Source organism: Myotis lucifugus, unplaced genomic scaffold (assembly GCF_000147115.1).
Source record: "Myotis lucifugus unplaced genomic scaffold, Myoluc2.0 scaffold_446, whole genome shotgun sequence".
NCBI lineage: Eukaryota > Metazoa > Chordata > Mammalia > Chiroptera > Vespertilionidae > Myotis > Myotis lucifugus.
Genome location: NW_005871494.1, coordinates 437,448 through 463,214, shown reverse-complemented (window position 1 = coordinate 463,214; position 25,767 = coordinate 437,448). Strand labels below are relative to the sequence as shown.

At 48.7% G+C, this 25,767-nt stretch overlaps 1 non-coding gene across 1 annotated transcript; it reads right to left on the bottom strand.

The window, feature by feature from the left end:
* Positions 1-5,507: 5,507 nt before the first annotated feature.
* Positions 5,508-5,610, bottom strand: LOC111823288. The gene has a single exon (XR_002826314.1). It is a non-coding gene; the product is annotated as a U6 spliceosomal RNA (small nuclear RNA).
* Positions 5,611-25,767: the final 20,157 nt, after the last annotated feature.

Below are 25,767 nucleotides of genomic sequence, written 5' to 3'. Positions count from 1 at the left end.
CCCATCATGAATCATATTGTTAGTATAAACTATCTGCTATGGCTCACGGTTTCAGGTAAACAAAGACACTCCTATCTCAGGCAGGCTATCCCAAGAGCTTAGAGGTGATTTTCCAGAAACCAGTCTAGGGCCAGATTTTTCTTTGGAATGTGTAGAGTTTGGGCAACACAGGCCAGCTGAATTAGTCTGTACTGCACAGTAAAAAAAAATAATAATAAAGAGAGAGTCTGTGGCCAAATGCGTTCCATAATGTTCGATAGCAAGGAGAAATGGGTTGCTCTGCCTGGCAGCTGAGCGCCGCCCACACCTCACCAGGAGCTGGGAGAAGGCCTTGTCCTCGGGGCACCCCCCCTCCCCCGCCATGGCCCATCCCTACAAGCAAGCGCTGTCGGCTCAGCAGAGGCGCACAGTGGTCTGAGTCACACCTACTGCGGGGCCTGGACAGGCCTTTCAAACCTGAGAGTGCCTAGAAGGGCCCAGTGTCACATAGACATGCGGAGGGCTTCCTGCCACAGGCGCAGCCTGCAGCTCGGGGGTTTGTCTCTCCTAGTCAGGAGTCAGAATTAAAAGATTTTTCGTTCAATGACATGCCCCGTGGTGCTCCCTATGGGGAGGGGCCGCCCTGGCCGTGGGCTTCTGCCCGCTGTTCAGCGGCTCTGAGACCAGGCTCACGTGCACCGACGCGCACGCTCTGCCCGTCCTCTGTCAGGGCTGCCTTGTTTCCGTTTCCTGACACGACATTTGATCATAATATTCCCAGTGATCTGGTGAGTGTTTAAGAAAATCAACAATAGGATTCTTTGCAAATTGTTAAAGATCTGCTGATAATGTGTTTTTTCAATACATCCACCCAAATGATGCATTCTTAACTGTGAACATTTTTATAATAAATGAAATAAAAGCAGTTATGCTATGCAGCTTTATGAAGGTTTGAATCTTTTGATGACCTCCCAGTACTCTGTTTCTTTCTGTGTGTGTGTGAAGTTTTGCAGGTTTGAACAGCGTAGGTGGGCAAAGGGATAAAGTCGGACATCAGAGGTGCCACCGAGCAGTGGGGTGTGAGGATGGCCCGGGAAGGACAGCAGAGCAGGCTTTCACGGTGGGCGTGCAAAGTAATCTGGAAACAAAACTTCCCTGGAGGGAGAAAACATCCCGGATCGTATTGCAGCTGCTCACTGCACCCCTGAGCAGGTCATGGAATCGCTCTAAGAACACACAAGGTTACACGGTGGTTTTGAAACGGCTCAAGGCCCAGGAATGCACCGCGTCGAAGCGTGTACTGCAGGTCCTTCCTGGATCGCGTCCCAGGACATTATTTCCAGAAAGGCGTAAATAGCCTGCCACTCTTCTGTTCAGGACATGGCTGGGAGGAGAGGCTGGGAGTGCCACCGGCTCCCAGTTCTCCATCCTGCCGGGGGCCAGCGCCGACTTAAACGTCTTTGCAGGCGGGGCCTGGCCCGTGCGGCTCAGTAGGTTGAGTGTTGTCCCGTGCATTGATTCCCAGTCAGGGCACATGCCCTGCTTCTGGGCTTGATCCCCAGGAGGAGAGAGTTGATGGATGTTTCTCACATCCATGTTTCTTTCTGTTTCTCCCTCTCCCTTCCTCTGTATATAAAATCAATAAAACCCATATTTTAAAAAATAAACTCTTCCAGGTTGGGAGGGGAGTTGAGCAGCTGCCTCCTTCCCCTGTCCAGGGGTGTACAGTGGCTGCCAAGTGGGCAGAGCCCAGGGCAGGGTTTCAGTGCTGGAAGGCCTGGCAGACCCAGTACTTACACAACAAAACAAACAAAAACAAACAAAATGCAGTTAAAGGGCAGAATGTCTCTCTCTGGGAATCTACTTTCAGAGAAACGTGACCCTGATGACCAAGAAGCAAGGGTGAAGTGTTTTCAAGGACAGGCCTGAGCACCCGAGACCAACTTATAGAAAGAGCCAGAGCACATGCCCTGCAGCCTGCCTTGCCAAAAATGGTTTGGATCAAAATCTAGTTCATCATCTTCCAAGAATCCTATCATATCCTAAGATTTTACCAAATAAGACAGATTTCCTTTGATAATTCATGCCTAGTTGGCTTGAGTCCCAGGGATAAGGTGTGAATGAGATGTCACCACTCGGATGTCCATCATCAGATAACCTCTGAGCAGCACTCGCGGACTGTGCCCAGGTGTGGGGACTGGATGTTTGTGTTCCCATCCATATGCGAGGCCCAGCCCCCAGTGTGACTGTATGTGGATATGGGTCTTTACAGTTGTAATGAAGGTAAAATGAGCTCATAGAGGCACATACTGCTGGTGTCCTCATGAGAAGAGAGACACCAGGGAGTTCCCTCTCTCCTCTCCACCTGCACAAAAAAGCGGCCCAGTGAGAGGCCCGCCTTCTACATGCCAACAGAAGAGGCCTTGGAATAAACCTGCGTTACTGGGACCTCGACCTTGCATTTCCAGCCACCAGAACCATGATCAGAGCATTTCTGTTGTTCAAACTGCCTCGTCTGTGCTATTTTGTTATGGCGTCCTGAGCTCACTAATACATCACACGAGCAAGCACACCTCTCTATTGGGTGCCTGGAGTACTACTGATAATGATAACAGCACTAATAATAGATTTACCATTTATCGATCACTTCTTATGGACCTGGCATTGATGATCATTTCTCCTTTCATTGTGGGTGCCTTTCCCTTCATACTCTTGGTGAGTCCTGGTTACAATGGAGGGAATCTTGCTTGTCATCACGAGGGCAACATGCCCATGACCAAAACCTGGGCTGAAGACTCAGTTTTATATATTGCATTTCCCTTTAGATTTATACAAATTTAACAGATTATAGTTCTATTTTATTTTAGTATTGGGGGCTTGTGGAAACCCTTTGGGTAAAAGCTGATCACATGAGTCTTCTGGGTTCATGCGTCTAAGGTCGTGTTTGTTCAAGGCCATCCCAGCAGGGACTGGTATCATGTGGTCTCTTACGCCATGGGTGTTGAGGGAACAGAAGGAAAAAAGTCCCATCTGGAGATCTTTCCTGTAGCAATAACATTTTTCTCTTTAACCACTTCATTCATCTGAGCCTAGAAGATTCTATGTTGAGTAGGTGACCCCTTAACTCTTTCACTACCTGTTCTATCCCAATGGGGAGCTGAATGGTAGCTAAGAACAGGTTGTGCCACATGGGCCACAGGACTGGTGCTCAGAACTGGGTCAGAGGTGAGGAGAGGAGACATGGCAGTGCCAGGGCCTTGCCCCATCGGCTCTTAAAGCAAGATTCAGATTGGATAATGCCCTTTGCTCCACTTTTCAAATGGTCCTCACACAAGGCTACCTCGCTCCCTGCTTCAAACCCCACCTCCTCTCTTCTCACCACCCTCTTGCTCTAGTTCATTTCAGCCATTATACTAAGCATGTCAAACTCAAAGGTAACATGGGCCAAATAAATAAGGTTTAGGTTGATGTGGGCTGCAAAAAAACAAAAGCTTCAATTTTCATAGAAACATAGATTTATTTTAATAGAGACATGCTGAATACAAAGGGCTGAAATAAATGAGTAATCATTAACATAAAATAATAGGACATTTTAATAAAAATTAATATTTTTTCTTGAACATTAACTTACCAGGCACTTGAATAACTGCACAAATAAGCGTAACGCAAATAAATCTCTGAAAGCGAAATATTTCCTGTTACGCACACCAAACAAGTCAGTCCAAGACTAATGACGTGGCCATCGGCTGCTAAAATATTCGCTGCTAGTATTAGTGGAGAGAAATGATGCACCTGCGCGTAAGGCACGTAAGGGAAATGAATGCAACACGATTCTAGTAATCAGTCATTAGTGCATTATGTAGTTCGTTATTAATAACTAGAGGGAGGTGCACGGATTCATGCACCAGTGGGGTCCCTTGGCCTGGCCTGAGGGGATTGGGCCGAAACCAGCTCTCGACATCCCCCGAGGGGTCCTGGATTTGTGAGGGTGCAGGCCAGGCCGAAGGACCCCACCGGTGCACAATCAGGGCCAGGGAAGGACCGCGGGAGGGCTCCAGGGAGTGTCCGGCCTGTCTAGCCCAGACCTGATCAGCCGGACCCCAGCAGCAAGCTAATCTACTGGTTGGAGGGTCTGCTTCCTGGTGGTCAGTGTGCGTCATAGCGACTGGTTGAATGATTGGTCAGATACTTAGCATATTAGGCTTTTATTATATAGGATTATGTATAACAAGATATTGTAAAAATGAAGTTATGAAAGTTTTATTAAAATGTTTCTTACATACTGTTATATTGGCTGGGCCGCAAAAGTATTTGTTGTGGGCTGCATGCTGCCTGCGGGCCGCAAGTTTGACATGCTTGCATTACACTCTTAGTCCGTTCATGTGGCTGCCAGTCCTGAGGGTGGACAAGGCAGATAGGGCCTCCACATTGCACCATAAGGTTTTTTTGATAAAGGTTGCCAAGCCAATCTTGCTGAACCTTGTTTACCCCTCTGTGGTCATAGGTGACATGTCATACTGTCATGCCGCTGACCCATTAGGTCGACTGGGGACAGGGCAGCATTGCTGTCTCACTCACATCTCTGCACAAAGGTAGACCACAACCCATTAGGAGGCTGCTCTCCTGGGTAGACACCAGCACTGCCAGACATTTTCCTAGTGTAGCCTGATCCCTGAAGTAGAGTCAATTTGCAAGAATGAGCCCTTAATCTTTGAGCACAAGCCACTATTTTCTTTCCTTTCTAAGCATAGTCTCAGCGAGTTGTGCTTATCTGGAAGACACTGGAACAGGTCAGCAGCATTTCATTTAAAAAGCCAAGTTCAATAAGCCCTGCCCAGGAAGCCAAGTTGGTTAGAGCATCGGCCCCATACGCCAAGGTTGTGGGTCTGACCCCGGTCAGGGCACATACAAGAATCAACCAGTGAATGCATGGGTAAGAGGAATAACACATCACTGTCTCTCTCAAATCAATCAAATGTTTTTTTTAATTTAAATAAATGGTCTGATTTAAAAAAACCAAGTTCAATAGTCAATCCTACCAACCTGGAGTCCTCTCTGGAATCTGCGACTAATTTGTTTGTTAAATTGGGCCAACAATGGAACTGGTAGCTTTTCTTACTTTGGTTGGCATCTAGGTAAGAACTGGAGGCCTCAAACTTGTTTCTAGAACATGTGCCAAAAGAATGGCTCCAAATCTATTATTACGGACAATGGAAATTTGTCAACTGTAGCTTTAGGTATCGAACTAACATTTTTTCCCATTCCTATGCCGTCTGCCATTTTCCTTTTTATATCTAAGCCCCTCTCCTCATCCATCCTGTCTCCCTTCCTTCCTTCCTTCCTTCCTTCCTTCCTTCCTTCCTTCCTTCCTTCCTTCCTTCTTCCTTCTTTCCTTCCTTCAACCAAATATGACATATATGTCAATATGCTAGGCCTCAGAGAAACAAACACGAGAACTCATGGTTTCTGTCCTCACAGAGCTCCTTGTCTTCTCAGCGAATCTCAGTTTGATGCCTGACTTATTTTTTTTAAAGGTGGAACGCTTCACCAATGTACATGTCATCCTTGTGCAGGGACCATGCTAATCTCTGTATGTTCCAATTTTAGTATATGTGCTGCCGAAGCGAGCACACTTATGATACAGGCTGCCCTGGAAGTCTGTGAGGGGACGTAGGACCGCACAGAAGGCTGCCTGGGGAGGGGCGTGGACGGTTGCACCTGGAAGGGCACCGACTTGGGGCCACTGTGAGCGTGGCGGGTCTCACCGCCGGCACCAGCGTGCCCAGGATGGGTATCGGTGCCCAGGAAGGAGCTCAGAAGGGAGAAGCTGGGAGCCATCTGGTCTAGGCTGGGAGTGAATCCGGCCCCGGGAGGCAGTTCAAGGTCTAAAACAATAGAAGGGCCGAACAGCATCGGTCGGAGAACAGAATCTCAAGGATCTCAAGGGTGGTGGTTGGTACCCAGCAAACCCTCAGAAATGCTTTTGCCCCTTTGAGTAACTGGATGGTGAGCAGAGCCACCAGGGACAGTCGCGGCAGCAGGCGCCTGAGCTGCAAGCGATGGGGGGCGCTGGGGGGGTAACCGGATCCCTCCACCACCACCCCCTCTGGTCTGCATGCTGGGGGTCTGTACGCCTCAGTCGTTAGGACAGCAAGTTCATTCACAGTGACTGGGTGATGTCATCTGATGGAAAACAAAACACAACACATGGACCTGCGAACATAGGCCCTCTCCTTCTTTAAAGTTTTGGGACTCACTAACCTCAAAAGATGCTATGAAAGCGTCAAGCACAGAGGCAGGTCCAAAGTAGATATTAAATCAGGGGTGGGCAAACTTTTTGACTCGAGGGCCACAATGGGTTCTTAAACTGGACCGGAGGGCCGGAACAAAAGCATGGATGGAGTGTTTGTGTGAACTGATATAAATTCAAAGTAAGCATCATTACATAAAAAGGTACGGTCTTTTTTTTTTTTTTTTTTAGTTTTATTCATTTCAAACGGGCCGGATGCGGCCCGCGGGCCGTAGTTTGCCCACGGCTGTATTAAATTAAGTAATCCAAGAAAAAATAGCTGAATTAGAAAAATGATTAGTTCCAAATCTCAAGTTCACCTGCGAGACAACCGCATCACCTTGCGTTAGTGGGTGGGAACGAACCACAGAAAGTGTCACTAACTTGTCCAAGTGTCCAGCTGGCCAGCCCGAGGCTGCTGTCCACCCAGAATAACTCCCAAGGTGCTTCCCAAAGGGGAATGCAAGAGGGAAGGACAGTCTGACATCCCTGAACATGTTTTTTAGTAAGAACCTGTGTCTTTCCCTCAAGGTATTTTCTAGGTCAATCTAGAACATTTTATCTTTTTTCCCTGTAGACCTCAGGGGTGAAGGGAAGTGGAGGTGGGGAAGGGGCGGGCCATTCCAATCATCCTATATAATAGAAGCCTAATATGCAAATTGACCGAACAGCGGAATGACAGGCACAATGACCTGTTGCTATGATGCCCACTGACCACCAGGGCGCAGACCCTCAAAGCAGGAGCTTCCCCAGCCTGCAGGCCCTGGGCTAGCCAAGGTGGGTGCCAGCAGGCTCCCCCTGATCACCCTGCGGGTCACCCCACAGATCGGCCCTGATCGCCGGCCAGGCTTAGGGGCCCTACCCTATATATTGGGAACAGTCACTTAGATTTAAAAATCAAAACCTGACAAGGCTACTCTAAACACTGAAAAAACAGGATGATGCAGCGATGACATGCATGGACTCTGGCTTGCACATTTTGTGGTCAGCCCTGATTCTGACTCTTATAACTGTGTGACAACGCCAATTACTTAACTTCTCTCTGCTTCAGTTTTTCCACCCATAAGATGGGGAAAATGGTACTACTGCCTCAGAAGGATCATGTTATGTACTACTTTTATTTTTTTTTACTTTTTTTTTTATTGCTTACAGTATTACAAAGAGTATTACATATGTCTCCTTCCCCCCCCCCCCCCCCTTGACATTCCCCTGGCTACTTTTTATAATCAGGGCAAAAAAAATGTAGCTGCCCATACAGCAGCAAGATGCCTTTCACCTGTATGAAAAGTATGGTCACTGGTGCATGCAGTGTCCCGGATTGCGAGAGGGATGTCTGACAGCCGGTTTAGGCCCGACATTCCCCGAGGGGTCCCGGATTGGGAGAGGGCGCAGGCCGGGTTGAGGGACTCCCCCCCTGCGTGAATTTCATGCAACTGGCCTCTAGTTTAGTTATAAATGTCCAGGACTTGATCTCCCGCTCTCCTCCGCCATCCTGTGAGTTCCCCGACATGTGCGCCGACCCCTCCCTGTGTCCAGGACACATCCACAGACTTCACCATCCATGAGGTCCTTATAGCACTTTCCTCACTAAATGGTGCTCCTGGGTTTAGTGACTATTTGGAGGACAACTCAGTTCAGTGTGGAATGGGCAGACTTGAAAAGGAGCAGCCCCACCGACCCTGCAAGAGGCCCCAGGCATGTGTCCTGGCTCAGTGGCCCCTGGCCCCATATCTGTGAACAGAAGTCAGAAGAAGGCAGTTTGGGGTCTGGAATGTACTGGGCAGTTTGTAAGTGCTGAAGGGAGTTTGAGATCCTGGATCTGCCACATCCTGCAACTCACAACTGGTGTTTCCTTCTGCGTGGGCAGGTGCCCAGCAGTGCCAGGTCTCGCAGGGCACAGCGTGCCGAGGGCCACTGTGGCACACGTGGAAGGAAGCATGCAGCCCAGTGAGTGCAGGGGATCCTACTGGAATTCAGCTAATGCAGCGGAACAAGGAAGCTATACACACATTATTCAGAGATGTGTCTCCAGGAGCAGCTGGTGAGAAACCCAGCACGTGCCTCTCTCAAGATGGGGAGATATCTGACAGCTGCCAGCTGCCAGTGCCCGCAGACCACTGGGAGTCCCTCCCTGGGCCCTGAGCTCACAGAAAGCTGATTGCTGGAGGGCCGTACACGAGGGCAGGGCAGGGCATGTGAACTTTCAAATGACACACACACAAGAAACCACCCTCAGCTCCATCACTGTGGCCTGTGTCTTGAGGCCAGTTTAAATGCAATTGGTCTTGTATTGGGTGAGAGCCCACACGCTCCCACCACTAAAGGCCCCCATGGACAGATTCCAAACTGAATGTATAGACCATGGAACGTATGGTGCGTGAGCTGAGCCCTTGTGTGTGGACCTGCCTGCCACCCAGCTGGGCTTCGGGCTGCAGCCACGCCAGACGCAGGGCACTGGGGGCTGATCCTATCAGCTATGTCTTCCAAGTTTATTAGACGAATAGCAACATTTTCTGCTAATAGTTTTAATTCTGCATTAATTGTAAAATTAGCATAACATAAAACCTGCATAAAATAACAAGTCCAGCTTACTAATTTTTTTACATAACATAAAATTATTTTTATATAAAAGAATATTTTAAGTCTTGTCCCTAGAAACTAAAGACTGTATAGGATTTGGAAATGAGAGTGCACCAAACCCTGGCCTGGAAGTGTGGCCCACACTTTCACCGGTACACTCTGTCTTCATTTCTGTAAGCATTATAGTCAGTTTTGAAGTCAGGTGGAGTTGGTTATACAACTTTGTTTTTGTCCTTCAATACTGGATTAGCTATTCTGAGTCTTTACCTTTTCATATAAACTTTAAAATCAGATTGTTGATATCCACAAATAACTTACTGGGATTTTCATTAAGATTGGATTGAATCTGTAGATCAAGTTGGGAAGAACCAACATCTTGACAATATTGAGTCCTCCTATTCATGAATATGGAATATCTCTTCATTTATTTAGTTCTTTGATTTCTTTTATCAGAATTTTGTAGTTTCTTCATATAGATCTTATACATAGTTGTGTTAGATTAGTCTCTAAGTATTTCATTTTGGAAGGGTACAAAAGTAAATGGAAATGTGTTTTTAATTTCAAATAGAGCAATGGAACAGAATGAAGAACCCAGAAGTAGGCCCTCATAAATATACTTAACTAATCATTCACAAAGGAGCAAAGACAATGCAATAGAGAAAAGAGAGTCTTTTCCACAAATGGTGCTGGAATAACTGGACATTCACATATAAAAAAATAAATCTGGACATAATCTTACTCCTTTCATAAAGATTAACATGCAAAATTCAAACGTATACAATTCCCAGAAGATAACAGGAGAAAATGTAGATGTCCTTGGGTATGGTGATGACATTTAGGTACAACACCAAAGGCACAATTCATGAAAAAATTTAGTAAGCTGGACTTCGCTAAATGAGAACTTCTGTTCTGCAAATGACATTGTCAAGAGAATGAGATCACAAGCCACAAACTGAGGGAAATACTTGCAAAAGACACAACTGGCAGAGGACTGTTATCCAAAATGTACAAAGAAGATTTAAAACCCCACAATAAAAAACACACACAACCCAATTCAAAAATGGGTAAAAGTCCAAAAAATACCTCATCAAAAAAGATATACATATGACAAATAAGCATATAAAAACATTAGGAATTTATAAATTAATGCGTTACTGTTGCACCTATTTAAAATGTCCAAAAGACAAAACATTGACACAAATAAATGGAAGATATTCTGTTCTTATGAAATGGAAAAATTAATATTGGTAAAATGTCAACACTTCCTAAAGCAATCTACAGGGTCAATGCAATCCCTCTCAAACTTTCAATGGCATTTTTCACAGAAGTGGAATAAATAATCCTAAAATTTGTATGGAAACACAAAAGAACCTGAATAGTCAAAGCAATCATCACAAAAACAAAGCTGAGGCATCACAATTCCTGATTTAAAACAATATTAGAAGCTATACTAATCAAAACAGGAAGGTATTGGCATAAAACCAGACACATAGGTCAATCAAACAGAATAGAGAAACCAGAAATAAACCCATATGTATATATGGTCAATTATTTTATGACAGAGGAGCCAAGAATATACAATGGGGAAAAGACAGGTTCTTCAGTCAATGGTGTTGGGAAACTGGACACCTATATGCAAAATGATGAAACTGGAACCCTATCTTAAGCCACACACAAAAAAACAACTCAAAATTTATTAAAGACTTGAATGTACGACCTGAAACTAAAAAAATCCTCTTTGACATTGGTCTTAGCAATGATGTTTTGGATTTGACCAAAGCAAAGGCAACAAAAGGAAAAAGTCAATAAGTGGGACCCCAGAAAATAATTAAATAAAAATAAAAACGAAGTAAAAAGAAGTGGGCCCTGGCCGGGTGGCTCTGTTGGTTAGAGTGTCATCCTGTACACCAAAAGGTTGTGGGTTCAATTCCAGTGAGGGCACATACCTAGGTTGCTGATTGGGGTACATATGGGAGACAACCAATCGATGTTTCTCTCTCACATCATTGTCTCTCTCTAATCAATAAAAACATATCCTCGAGTAAAAATTAAAGAGAAAAAAGTGGGACTCCATTAAATTAAAATCACCTGTTCTGCAAAGGAAACCATCAGCAAAATAGAAAGACAGCTTATGAAATGGGAGAAAATATTTGCAAATATTTGCACATCTAAGAAGGGTTACCATTCTTTTATGTAAAATATAAAAGAAACTTGTACAACTCCATAGCAATAATTAAATAAATAAACCCAATTTAAAATGGGCAAAGGATCTGAATAGACATTTTCCCAAAGAAGACGTATAAATGGCCAACAGGTACCTGGAAAGGTGCTCAATGTCACTTGTCATCCGGAAAATGCAAACCCAAACCACAGTGAGATATCATTTACATCTGTTAGAATGCCCATCATCAAAAAGACAAGAGGTAACAAATGTTTGTATAATGTTGGTGGGAATGTAAATTGGTTCAACCACTTTATATTGGGAAACAGTATGGATGTTCTCAAGAAATTGAAAATAGAACTATCATATGATACAGCGATCCCACTACTGGGTATGCATCTTAAGGAAACTAAGTCACTATCTCAAAGAGATTCCTTTACTCCCATGTTCACTGCAGCATTATTTACAATAGCCAAGGTACAGAAACAACCTAAGTGTTTGTCAATAGATAAATCACTTAAAAAATGTGAGGCAGAGACACACAATGGAATGTTACACACACAATGGAATATTATTCAGCCTTAATAAATAAGTCCTTTCATTGTGATATATGGATAAACCTTGAGGGTATTATGCTAATTAAAATAAGCCAGACAAAGAAAGGCAAATATTGCATAGTATTATGTACATGTGCAATTTATATTGTTTAAAAAGGAGTTGAGCTCATTTAGAAACAGTAGGAAAGTGTTGCTAGGGACTGGGCACGAGAAAACTAGAGAGAGGTTAGTAAAAGAGCACATTAGCTCAGTTATAAAATAAATAAAGTCTGAGGATCTAATGTAAGACATGGCAAGTCTAGTTGATAACAGTTGAAATTCGCTGAGTAGAAGTGTTTTCAGCCTCTGAAAAAAGTGTACATATGTGACAAGAGGGGGTGGATGTTTTAATTAACTTAGTGGGGAGAACTCTTTCCAAATGCATATCTACCTGAAGTCATCATGTTTTAAACTTTAAATATTTTTATTTTTATTTGTCAATATACCTCAACAAAGTTAGAAAAGACAGTTAACAAAAAAGAAAGCATGGAGGAACCTTAAATGCATATGACTAAGTGAATGAAGCTAGTCTAAAAGGCTACATACTGTATGATTCTAACTCTAGGACATTCTGGAAGTCAAAACTGTGGAGACTGTAAAGAGGTCGGTGGTCACCAGAGATTGGGGTGGGGAAGGGTGAATAGGCAGAGCACAGGGAATCTTTAGGGCAGTGAACCATATTGTGTGACACTGCAATTACATATACATGTCATGTTACATTTGCCAAGCCCCTGGGATATCCACCGTGACGTGAGCCCTCTCGGAAGCTATAGACTTTGGGTGGCGACGTGTCCATACAGGAAGGCCTTCGCAGAGTTCCTTTGCAAGCTATTGGTTGTCAGACATCAGTCCCACATGCAGATGAGAAAATGTGGGTTTTGGTTTACTTTTGCTGCATAAAAAATCACTGCAAATGCAGTAGCTCAACACTGCATGTCTTCATCATCCTCAGTTTCCATGGCCAGGTACCCAGGCTGAACCGTGTGCCAGCGTCGCCTGTGACTGCTCTCAATGTGTCAGTTGGCCTGTGCTCCTTTCCAAAGCTCCGGGTCCCTTTTGTCCTCATATGGTTGTTGGCAGAATTCATCTTCTCTCTGACTTAGGACTGAGGTCCCCGTTCTCTCGCTGGCCATCATTGAGGGGTCCTCTACGCTACTGGATGTCTTCAGGTCCTCACCATGTGGTCCCTCCCACAGTCCTCTCCAATGTAGACTATCTCTTCCTTCAGGATTGGGCAGTCCTTGTCAGTCCATGTCACTCACCTGTTTAGGTTCACCTGGGTAATGTGCCTTTTGATCAACTCAAAGTCAACTGATTGGCCATGTAATCATGAGTGATGCTCCATCATGCTCACAGGTTCCACCCTCATGGAAGGGGGTTTTCAGGGAGTCCACAGGAGGGGGTTGGAATGTTGAGGCCATATCAGAATTCTTCCCACCACAGGATGTGCTTCTCACAGGCATACAAGACATGGCATTCAGCACAGCCAAATGAAGGAGGCTGTCTAGTAAAGCTCCAGCCCTGGGAGTAGCCAGCTTGGACAGGTGTTACTGAGCTGTAGGTTATCAGCCTCCTGGGGACCCCACCTGCATGATTCGGTGGTTTACACGTCATGGGTTGTGGAGAAGACTTGCTGAGCTCATCCTTGCAAAGCATTGGGTTCTCTGGTTGGCTCATGTTGAGTCAAAGTGAGTGAGCATCTCGCCGGTGTTATTACCCCGGCTACCACAGGACCAAGGCATGAGTGAGAAAGCCACTTTATGCATGAGAACACTGCCACGCTGCTGTCAACACCAAGTACTGGAAAGGAGTCCAGGACCTCCTAGAGTTTGGGGTGGAAGTTTGGCAGCTGGGAACAAGCCTGCATGAGGGATTGAGGAGGTGAGCTGCAGAAAGTTATTAACATAAAAAACTATTGTAACCTGTAAAGAATTTTTGTGAGTTTATTTGAGCCAAATTGTTGACATGTGCCGGGAAGCAGAACCTCAATGAATTGAGATCATGCTCCAGAGAATGGCGGGTTACATCTGTATTTATACATTGCAATCAAAAGAAGGGATATAGGTGGGTTGCATGAAATCCATTGGTGATAGACCTGAGAGGCAGGAGAAAGCAAAGCAGAGAAACCCCTGGGATTGGATAAAAGTAAAATGATAGACACATACTTAGGTGGGTGCAGAAACAATTAACATGATAATAATGAAGGAATTTGTGGTATCTGTCCTGGTGCCCAGCACATTAGGTTGTGCCCCAAGGGGTCCATAAAAAGGGAAATTACAAGTTACCCAGACATTTCAAAGGGTGTGTTATTATAGATGCAAAAAGACAGGTAGGCTCAGTTAAGGTAAATGTTGATCTTGTCAGTGAAGATACAGGCCTACCCACCATAACTGCCTTTAGTTAAAGTTTAATTTCAGACCATCCTTTGTGGTGACTTTAGGTCTCTGAGTTTGCAAGACTGCCATGCAGGCCTCTCCTGAGCCTGTCAGGTTAGCATGAGGCCCCTTTCGTCCACAAAGTATTCGGGGACCAAACAAATCCTCCGCTATGGTCAGATCCTCAGGCCACTCATGTGCCCTGGGCTGGTTAAAGCTATTCATCATGGGGTGGGGCCAATATGGCGGAGCCAATGCACGCATGTGAGGCTGCTAATATCCTCACTGACTGTGATGTGCTTTTAAAAAGGACAACTAGTACCAGCCTTGAGGTCACAGGCACTGAAAAAGTGGCTGCAGATTTCTGTGCTCTAGTCCTGCTTCTAATACCCATCCCCTGTGGCCTGACATGAGTCATTGAAACTGCTCCCACTCTGGGAAACAAGTTACATAAACTCAACTCCCTGCAAGGCCCCAGGAGAGTTGCTTAAAAGCTTTGCTCCAAGTCAATCAAAGCAGGGCCTGCTGGGAGGGCGGGGCTGGCACAGCCTTCGGTGGGAATTACTGTTATTGGAGGCCTCCTTAGCAATGTTGAGAATCATTTTGCAAGAGACAGTATTAATTAAAATGCAAATTGTCCCATGCCACCCTCTCCCCTGCAAGCTTTGGAAATCAAAAAGAATTATGTTTATTTTAAGACATCTCTTCCCACCAGCCCAGTCCTAATGTTTACAACTGAAATCCTGAAGTGCTATACACCTTTTCGCAGGGGAAACTTTCATTTTGATCTGCCTTTTGGAAAACAAATATCAGCAATATGGCATTCGGAGCAATTATGCAAGCTGGGGCACAGGTATCTGGTGCATATTGGAGAGTGCGGACCTGTGCGGGCCAGGCAGCCGCCAGCCCTGCAGCAAGGAGCACTGAACGTGCTGGGCTGAAGAAGTGCGCCCGTGTGCAATACACATGGATTTTGAATAGTTCATACATAAAAAGAATAAGCAACTAATTGTTTGCTCTGTATTGATTACATGCTATAATGATAATATTTTGGCTATATTGGTTAAAATCGATTATAATAAAAATGAATTCCACCTGTAGGCTTTTCTTAACCTTTTTATTTATTTTATTTTAAATTAATTAAATTTATGGGGGTGACCATGGTTAATAAGATCATGTAGGTTGCAGGTGCACATTTCTATGGTACATGATCTGTATATTGTATTACGTGCCCACCACCCAAAATCAGATCATCTTCCGTCACCATATATGTGGCCCCATTACCCTTCTAGAAAACTTACAATTATAGATGTGTGTGGGCGGAATGTGGGCCCTGGTTCGAACTTTGCCTTCTTGTTGGAATAACCACCTTCCAGGACACTGCCTCCCCAGGAGCTGCCTGCAGCATTTCCAGCCCCGGCCCAGAGGCCCCGCTAGCGCCAGCCCATCCTCAGCCCAGACCTGCTTGCCTGATGCACCTTCCCACCCTCAAGGCCTTTTATCCTGATTACTGCTGCTGTGAACCCTGCTCCTCCTTAGACCGTGTCCCCTGCACCTCCCAGGCCCTTGGGTAGACTAGGGTGCCCTCCCTCATTCTCACTGATGCAAGGACACTGTGCCGGACGGTCTGTTCAGGGCCTGTCCCTACACTGTGCTGTGCTGCGCAGGGAAGGGCACCGCATCTCTGTGCCTATCTCCCTGGCGCACAGTGTGCATTTTCTTAAGCGCATAGAGTGGCAGAGCCGGGGTAAACAGTGCTTGCCCACGGGCCTGTCTACCCTGCAGCAGCCGAGGCAATTCAGGCCTTGTTTTCATTGTCATATTCAATCATTATTTTTAATAACAATGTAGGGAGTAAGCCTGGTGCCCGTTCAATGGGATGCCCAGCCTCCCTTGGGGCACCTGCACCAGCCCTGGGTGGAATGCTGGTGTTATGGTGGGTTGATCACTGAGAATGACCACAAAGTGCCAATTAGCCACCTGCTGGGAGGACAACCTGGTTAGCAGGAAGCTCAGAGGTGTGTGGCTGTCCTGTTTTTACCTGGCAAAAATCTCCTTCCTGCCTGCAGGTCAGTGTTTACTGGTATGGAGTTGAGTTGCAAGTGTTTGGGGTTGAGGCCCTGCTGATTCATAGACCTTCCTGGGCTCCTGGAGGAAGCGCTGACCCCATTTGCCCTTCCTCCAGGCAGGCTCCTCATGGCCACATCAGTCAGGGCATCACCTTCAAGGTCCAAGCCTGTCCTGTCCAAGCACGCACAGCGCCCAGGAAGCCGGCCCAGCACAGAGTGGACGAGGACCCACCCTCTCCCTGATGAAGATGCTCTGGGAATTACTCCCCGTCCTGGCGGGAGGAGCCCACGTGCCTCCATTAAAAACACTCATCGCTTTGGAATATGGTTTACTCAGCTCTTCAGGAATACACCGTTCGATAGGCAAAGATCCAACTTTTCTTTGGTCAGAAAAGAAAGTTTTGTTTGTTCAAAACATAAAAACCCAACTCACAAATAAACCTACTTTGTCATTTTCCCACGGGAAGCTCAGAGTAAGAGGAGGAACACGTGTGGGCCGCGGTTGTCACTGGCCTCTCCGGTCTGCTGGCCTGGGGGCCTCCCTGTGCCGCTCCTGGGCTGCCCCACGCCATAACGCAATTCTCCAGGAAGGAGCCACTCCCACCAGGGCCACTGAGATGTGGCTTTTGCTCAGTGAGACCAGATTTGAAACTTCAAAATATGCGATATTTTCTCCGAGGACTCAGGCTGTGGTCAGACTGCACCTCAGTCCACTGGCGCAGGACTGCGAGCCGACGCCCTGAGTGCGGCTGCCCGCACTCTCCGTGCTCCCTGCGCTCCGGAAGGTGGCTAGAGAAGCCCCCACCTCAGCCAGGAGCCCAGCTCCACCCACAGCTGCTTCCAGCTAGGGGCTCCTTCTGGAGAGGGGCTCCTTCAGGTGAGAGGCTCCTTCAGGTGAGGGGCTCCTTCCGGCGAGGGGCTCCTTCCGGTGAGGGGCCCAGAGTGGAAGAATGCAGCCCCCAACGTCAACCACGCTGCCCTCCCGCCACCCCGAATTGGCGTGGCACTGGACCACGAGGCGTGGTACTCCCTGGGCCCTGCACCTTGTGGCACACTTACCACTTCCTTTCTGAGTCTATATGCCTCAGTCCTCTGGGGTTTTCTTGTTTTTGTTTTCTTTTTACTCTTTTTAAAAGTCAAACACTGACTTTGCATTGACTGAACATTGAGTATGGGCGGTCAGAGGCTCAGAACATAGAATGCTGGGCTCACTGTTGGTGAGGGGACCCTGGGTTCTTCTTGGCCCTCAGGTTAGCAGGTCACATGACCCCCAGGCCTCAGTTTAATCATCAGACAGAGAAAAACAAACACTGTATGATCTCGCTTATATGAGGAATTAAAGAAAAGTGAAACTCACTATAACAGAGAGCAGAAAGTGGCTGCCAGGGGCTGGGGGAATCGGAGAGGCTGGTAAAGGTTAGCCCTTTCAGCTCTCAGATGAATGAGGTCTGAGGAACTAATCCAAAACATGGGAATACAGCTGATGACACTACCGTATAATTGCAATTAGCTACGAAAGTAGAACTTAAAGGTTTTCACCAAAAGAAATATATAAAATATATCTGTATGTTAAATGATTTAATTATGTGAGGTGCTGGGTGTGTTAATTAAAATCCTTTCACAATGTAAAAATATATCAAATCATGATGATGTCACTTTAAATATCTTATAATTTTCTTTGTCAATTATGCCTCAATAAAGCTGAACAAATAAAGTAAAATAAAATGTTTATATACATTTTGAGATAAGAATCAGATCTCAGGGGACACAAATGAAACCTACTGTGTGGGGTGTAATAATAGGAATATACCAAGTATGATGACATTTCATAAAATCAATGCTGCAGGGCCCATAAAATTGAGGAGTTGAGATCACGGTGGGATTGGCCAAGCAGGCGTTCAAGGTCAGCTTCCATGATGAAGAGAAATGGAGTTTGCTTCTTGTCAGTGGCACTAAAAAAACCAGCCAGATATAGACAGACAGGTATGCAGGAGGACACATAGACACATGTATTTACACACAAACACACATACATGTATGCATGCACACACATTATTTGTATTGTCATTACTTTCATACAAAGCTGAAGACACTGCAACTGAGATTTTGGGATGATTTTGCACCAGTGCCCCAGGCTGCTGGGCATGAAGTGCTCTGAGCCCACAGCAGGCCCAGGTGAGGACCCAGGTGTCACCCTAGCAGCACCTCCAGAGGCAGCTGGTGCATTCAGGGGCCAGTGTGCAGCTCACAGGTCCCTCAATGACATCTCTCATCTCCCAGTTACAACACCTGCTGTAGCTCACCCTTCTCAATGGCCTGGTGCTTGAAAGGGGCCTGGTGCAGTCAGTTTGGGCCACCCAGCAGGTGCAGAGCAGGTGCGGGGTGCAGACCACCCCAGCAGGGCCCGATCCTGCCCCATAACTAGTGCTTTCCAAGGTTACCAGGTTGATCGCTGAATTAGAGAAGTGTTCTGAAGGAACTATAACTTAGAAATCGGGTAACAGTCTTCCAGAGTGTGGCTGGCAAGTCTCAGGGGCTTGTTCTTTCTTGCCTGGATTCTTGCAACAGCGGCCTGGCCACCATCCCGCCTAACCCCTGCACTGCCCAGTTACCCTGACACCCAGCCAAGTCCACCCCTCACGACAAGAGACATGTGGGACCTGAGTTAAAGACAAAATTACTCCTGGCCCTTGTTCTAGAACAGGAATTCAGACTTTATGGGGGGGGGGGCCTGTCTGCAAGGGGGTTTTGCAGTGGGGGACAGAGATTGGGCTCTACTCTGAATACAACAAGGAAAAGTGGGGATGCATAGAGAAGGCACCGGGAGGGTCAGCGGTGGAAAATCACTAAGAGGAAGCATGAGGGCCAGGGGGTGTTCTGACTAAAGCAACATACCAGGATCTTTGCTGAAGACCGGGTAGGGGTGATCAGATGTCACCTGGGGGGGGGGGGTTGAAGGGTGAGGAACCCAGTCAGATATCGAGGTGATCAGATACCAGGGATGGGGATTCTGGCTACACTGACATAGCAGGACTCCTGCTGAAACTGGACAGAACAGAGTCCCCAAGTGGAGGTCTAGCTGAGGAGCCCAGCAGAGGTTGTTTAAGGAGAGACCTCCCACCCTGCTGGGCATCGCGCACCCTCAGCCTTGACTCTGGGAAGCTCCTTGGGCACCCACAGGGGAAGGGGTGGCCATGGCGGCTGCTGTGGGGACGCTAACAGTCCTGGCTGTGGCAGAGGCCGCGGAGGACCGGCTTTCTGGGGACACCCGCTAGGAGGCGTCTGAAGCTGCTGGGTGGAAAGGAGCTGGTCCTGAGGCGGGTGTGGGGTCTTTGAAGAAGCTGCAGAGTGCTGGCCTTTCCCAGGGCACTCCTTCCAGTGTGTGTGAAATGGGGGCGTTGGCAGAATCCCGGGAAGGCTAGGCTGTGTGCCCCTCAGATGGTGTCTCACCTGTTGGTGAAATCTCAGAGTCAAGAGCGGGCTAGCGGTTCACCAGGGCAGAGTGGGAGAGACTGCGTGGTGTGGGTCCTCTGACCAGAGGGAAATAGCAGGCGTGAGCCCACGTGAGGTGTCCTGGGAGAGGGTGACCTCAGCTGGGGACCCCATGCAGGGCTGGACCCAGGGGGTCATAGGGACATAGGCCGTCCTCTAGGGCCCATGGGAGCTCCCAGTAGGAAAGAGAGCCTGATGGACCCACAGACAGAGGAGAGGGTGGTGCCAGGGCTGGGCGAGGGGAGCTGGGGGTTAGCGTTGATGGCAGAGTTTCCGTTTGGGAAGCTGCAGAAGCTCTGGGTGGTGATGGCTCCTTAAGGATGTGAATGTCCTTAATGCCACAGGCCTGCACACTTACAAACGGCCCACATGGTAAATATATGTGCTATATAATATATGTATTTTGTGTTATACACACTTCACCACATTAAAAAGAGAGTCAGAATGTGGGCATCTGCCACCCAGTGGCCCCAGTGTCTGACTCGCCCCTCCATCCTCCCACCCCCGGAGGCCTAAGCCATAGAGGGGATGTGCGAGAGGAGGGAGGTCAGACTCCCTCCCCGAGGTCGGGGTCCGAGGTCAGTCCTGGGCCACGGCAGGGGGAGTCCTGTCTGGAGCAAGAGACAGAACTGGGGGTCAGTCCCAGATCATCAGCAGGTGACGGACTCCCAGAGACGGCCCGATGGTCCTCACGGCCGCCCGAGACACCGCTGGAGTCTGAGGAGAAAAGAAGATTTGACACATGTGGTCTAAGGGAAAAATTGATTCTTGATACTGCCCTCCAAGTCACATATATTTGACTATAGGATTTCTTTTCTTTTAAACATTTACAACGAGAAGTAGCCCAAACAGAGCCAAAGGTGATGGTGAACGGGGAAAACACTCCTTGAGCTAAAACAGGGGGTTCCATCGCAACACGTGCAGCACTTCACTCACTGATAATAGGAGCCAGAAGCTTACAGAAAGCATGTTAACAGGCACTTCCAGAGGAGGAAGGGCAAATGCTGGATAAACTTGAAAATAGACTGGCCCCGTGTGGAGGCACAGAGAAGCAAGCGGGAGGAAGGGTGGCTCTTTATCTTCGTCCCCACAGTGGCAATGCTGGCTGGAAGGATGCCCACTCTTGGCGAGGTGCAGAGGGCGGGCTGCCAGGCGTTCTATACTGGGCGCCGGCACTGTCTCTTCCATGTAGCCGTCTCCTTTCTGCTCAGTAAGCTCGCTCAGGCATCTGTATAATGACAGGTCTTCAGCACAAGACCACCCGCCCCCCTGAAGATGAATGTGTGAATAAATTGGCTACATATCTTGCATGGAAACCACTCAGATATTAAATGCACTGAGTTAGATCCACGTCTGTGGAATTGTGGGACAGCCATGCTGTGAATAAGAAAAGAAGTTGCACAGATGTGCATAGAATGATGGCTTTTTTGTGGAAGTCAACGAGGGCAGGCATTCGCCCTTGATGTCTACATGTACACACGTGTGTGCTTATGTGTGAGGACTGGGCATGCCGGAACCTGGTTCCCTAATGGCATTAGAAGAATAGGGTGGCGGGAGACAGGAAATAAAAAATCCTGGAACAAAATTAAGAAACATAAGCATGTACAATTTCAGTAAAATTACCAATTACAATGAGTCTAGTTTCTTTTTCCTGTTATATAAAAATAAATATCCATGGTAATTAGAACAAAACAGGAAAAAGAAAAAATATTTATTTGATTAAAGGGTATGATTGTGGACGTCTATGGCTCCCATTTCTTTTTAAAATAAACTTTATTTTGAAAAACTTGTAGATTTAAAGAAAACTTGCGAGACAGAGTCCTCTGGACCCTTCACGGAGGTCCCTCATCATCGATCTCATTATCCTGGGGGCACATTACTATTAACTAAACTGGGTTTTATCGGGATTTCACCAGTTTTTCTATTGAGATCCTCTTTCAGTTCCAGGGTCCAGCCCAGGGCACCGCACTGCCCTTAGCTGGGTGTTTGCCGGCCCCTTAAGGCCTAACCGCGGGGTCCCAGCTGCTCCGCTGTCCCAGGGCTGACGCCCTCCAGCTGCGTCTGCAGTCAAGTACCAAGTGTTTGCAGCAGGCGTTTTCACAAGGTCCCCAAGGTCCTCCTTCAGGTGTCTCAGTCTCCTTCAAAATGGGGTCTGCCTTTCCATCCCATTGGCAAAACCTGTTTGTCAAACCCTGGCTCCAGGGCGCGGATTCAGCCCCCGGGGGCAAATTGCATGGTGCCAATGCTACCTTCTCCTCCCGCCTTGCTCACGCCGGCTCCAAATCCAGCTGAAGGGCCTCTGCCTCACTTCCTGCCACGGCCCAGGCCAAGCCTTGCAGATCTTCTGGGCACTGCCCAGCGTCTCGGTGCCCCGAGGCAGCGCACCTGCCCAGTGCCTCAGCCCAGCCCCAGGGCGGTGGGCCCCTCCCCGCCCGAGCGGGTGGCTCCCTGTGCTGCTGTGTTTATGGCTGTGCCCCTGCCCCTGCGTGCTGCTCAGCGCCTTAGACCCGGTGTGTGACAGACAGAAGAAAGAAGGAAGAGGGGGAGGAGAGAAAAGCCACCGTGAGTCTGTTTCCCACGTGGTCTCCGTCTTGATTTGACTATTCCTCGGTCGACTTGAGGGCTGGAGAGAGACTGTCCTTGGAGAGGTGGGTGGAGCTGAAACACTTTATTCTGCTCAAGATGTCTGTGAAATAACTCATATTTATAGTGGCATTATCCACAGTAGCCACCAAGTGGAAGTGACCCAGATACCCACTGATGGATGAATAAACAAAATGTGGCACACACACACCGTGTATATCGAATGGAACGGAATATTCTGCAGCTCCAAAAGGAAGGAAACCCTGGTACCTGCGGCTGCGTGCTGCCCCAGAGAACACCATGCCGAGTGGGTAAGCCAGGCTCCAAGTCAAACACTGCACACGTCCCCAAAGAGTCAGATTCCCGGGAAGATAGCCGGATGCGGCAGGGGAGGGAGGATGAAGTTAGTGCTTCATCAGGACAGAGCTTCGTGTGGGAAATTGAAAGAGTTCTAGAGACGGAGCGTGGTGATGGAAATGTAATTAATGCCACTGAGCTGTGCAATGGTTAAATGGTAAATGTTATGCCATGTTTATTTTACCCTAATTTAAAAAATAAAAAATAAAGTGTCTGAAAATAACCCTTGGACAGTGGTTTACAAGGTGACCAAGCTTTCTCCTCCTGGCCTCCCTTGTGGCTGAAAACAGAAAATTAAACATCTAGTCTGTTAGCTGGGACCTCCAGGTGGCAGAAGACACAAAAGGGTCCTAGTGACGGTGCATTTCCATTTGTGTTGTGACAACCAGGAGGAAGTGACAGGAATGACAGCCAACAATGGGATAAAAACGTTCATGGAAGGGTAAACGGAGCTCCGAGGCTGGGAGACAATGAAAGGAAAACCATGACTGCCCATGTGCTTGGTCCTGGAGACCAGGGGTCCCTCTGCCCTGCTCCTGCCCACACAGGACCCTTTCAGTCATGGCCCTGGGGGCACAATAGTCCCCCGAAGCCTCAGGGAAAAGCGATGGAGTGATTCACTCGAAACTGTACTGCGCCCTGGGGTGCGCTCACATGAATGTGTTGGCCCCGGACAACACCTCTAATTCTAATTTATTGACAGCTGGCAATATGGTGCGAGGCGCCACTCAATTTTTTTCCAAAGCTTGCTCCCCCCTCCCCGCCCCCCGAAGCAAATGGAAAGACAAAAGTAGATTAAAGACACAGCGGGATGCTGCACGGGCTCTGAAAGAAGCAGCCGTGGTTTCATCGCTGAGTGCATGCGGACACTCCTGAGACTGAAATCACATGTCAGCTTCTCATGACTATTCACTTGTGCTAATGAGAGTGTTTTGTGGGAATAAGGGATTAACTGAGGAGGTTTTTAGGAGGGTTTAAGACCAAGCGCTGTGGTGTTAGCTGTCTGTTGCTGCATAAATCTTAGTGGTTTTAAACAATGGCCTTTATTCCGTCCATCTCTGGGGTCAGGAATCAGGTGCACGTGCTGGTGTCTGGCTCAGGCATAGAAGCTGAGTCTGGGTGCTGGTGTGTCTGTGGTTATTTCAAGGCTGGAGGGAGAGGGGAGGTCTTCCAAGCCCACGGCCCTGGCTCTGGGCAGGGCTCTGGGCTCTGTGGTGTGGGCTGAAGGCCTCTGTTCCTCGCCGGCCACCTGCCGGAGCTGCGAGTCCTTTGCCAGGGCCTCTCCCGGGCACCTCCCGCAGGGCCAGGGGCACCCTGCAGAGTGAGCCAATGAAAAGCAAGAGGGTGAGAGAGCCAGGGAGCAGAGTCTTCTGAGATCGCATAGGGAAGTGCCTTCTCATCACTTTAGCAGCGAGTCACTGGGCAGGGCTCTCCGACAAGGACCTGGGACCCACAGGCTGAGCATCCAGCCCCGGGACCTTCTTCTAGAAGCTCCTGATCACGCCCACAATCCGGATGAAGAAGGACCCTAGCTGACATGGTTGAAGAGAGAGGCTCATGGTGAGTTAGAGCAGCTGGAATGTGCTCCCGACTTGTCCCTCTTTCTGACAAGGGGCCGCCTATGAGTGTGGGGGTCCCCTCATCTAATGCGTGGTGGGGAGGCCGTGGGCAGGGCTAGGTCTAGGTTCCTGGGGGCGTGTCGGCATCAGGGAGCCCTGGTTGGGGGCAGGGAGCAGGGACAGATGGGCAACTTTATCTTCACAGGAGCAGGTTCCTCTGGCTTCCCAGATGGCTGGGGTGCTTCAGGGGAAAGTGAGGCCAGGGTGGAGGGGCCGAGTAGAGAGGAGGTTTCCAGAGCCCAGCCCCGGGGGTCGGTGCCTGGAGAGAGGCACCCCTGAAAGGGCGAGGGCTACGCCCTCCATCTTGCCCCATATCCTCCATTTTTGGGCAGAGCCATGTGCTCGGCAAGGCTTCTTCCTGGAAGCCCAAGCCTCTGCTAGCCACACCCAGGACTTCTTTAAACTAATCAATGACAATCAAGGGAAGTGCGCACCATAGATACGACCACATCCTATGTAACAAGATAGCAACTTGCGCCTGGCCAATCGGCAGGGCCCAGAGTCCTCTCTCCTCCCCTTACTATAAAACCTCTCTCCCCACAGGGCTGGCCCTCTCTCTGCCACTTGCTGCTGTGCCAGTAAGGAGGGTAGGGGAGCCAAGCCCGGGTTTGAATAAAAGACTCTCTGCTTTTGCATCAGACTCGGCTGGCTCCCTGGTGGTCTATTGGGGATGTTGAAATCTGGGCATAACAACCCCCTCTTGTGTTCTGAAACCCGCAGCTCAGTCAGGGCAGCTGCTGCCAGCACCTTGTGCTTCCTGAGGGGCAGCAGCTGGGAGGCTGAGACCCAGGCTTGCCGCTGGCCCTGGGCCCTCCCTACACCCTTCCTGGCCTGAGGGAGGGGTGCGTTGTACCTCCGGCTTACATCTTCACAGGACTGAGCCTTCAGCTGGAGGGCCCGGGGCCAGGAGTGGCAGAACCCACACTTCATGGCTGGTCTGGACCAACAATCCTCACTTCCCAGCTTAAAAATCCCGGGGTGTGTCCGAGGGGTGATTAGAGTGGCCAGTTCTGAAGCGGGCCTCCCTTCATGGTAGCCTAACCCTACCCTCCCGGCGTCTCCAGGGCGGCGCCCGCTTGGCCAGAGACATGGTCCCCCAGGCCATGACTCTCAGTGAAGGACGCGCCAGCAGGCGGGGCCCTGGGGAGCGGGTGAGGGGAGCAGGTGCGAGGTGCAGCCGGGGAGGCCTGCGGAGTCCTTAGCTCCACACTGGCAGCTCACAGCTCCGGGGAGGCCATCAGCAGCACCGCAGACTTTGGGCCCGCCCTCAGGGCTGTGGCCCTTCCCCTTCTGCGAGGCACCATCCCTCATCACCTGGGCAGATGTGAGACGGTGGGAGCACGCCCGGGGCCTGGGTCAGCCTCACAGCCAGGCTGCTGGAGCCGAGAGGCAACGGGGTCACCGCGGGAGAAAGTGCTCTCTGCAGCGTCCGTTTCCAGCCTCACAGCGCGGCCCAGCGGGCGCAGGCTTTCCTCACCGTAACTGGGGCACTGCCTGAGCAGGCCTGAAGGATAGAACCAAATCCCCTTTGCTTTCATCCTGGTAATCCCTGTGACATCTATTAGGTGGGGATAGTCTTTCCTGTCCCCGAGTGAAGACCAAGCAGGCCTGTGGCCTCTCTACCCCTCTCGCCTAGTGGACCCACCTCACACATGCTGAGCCATGTT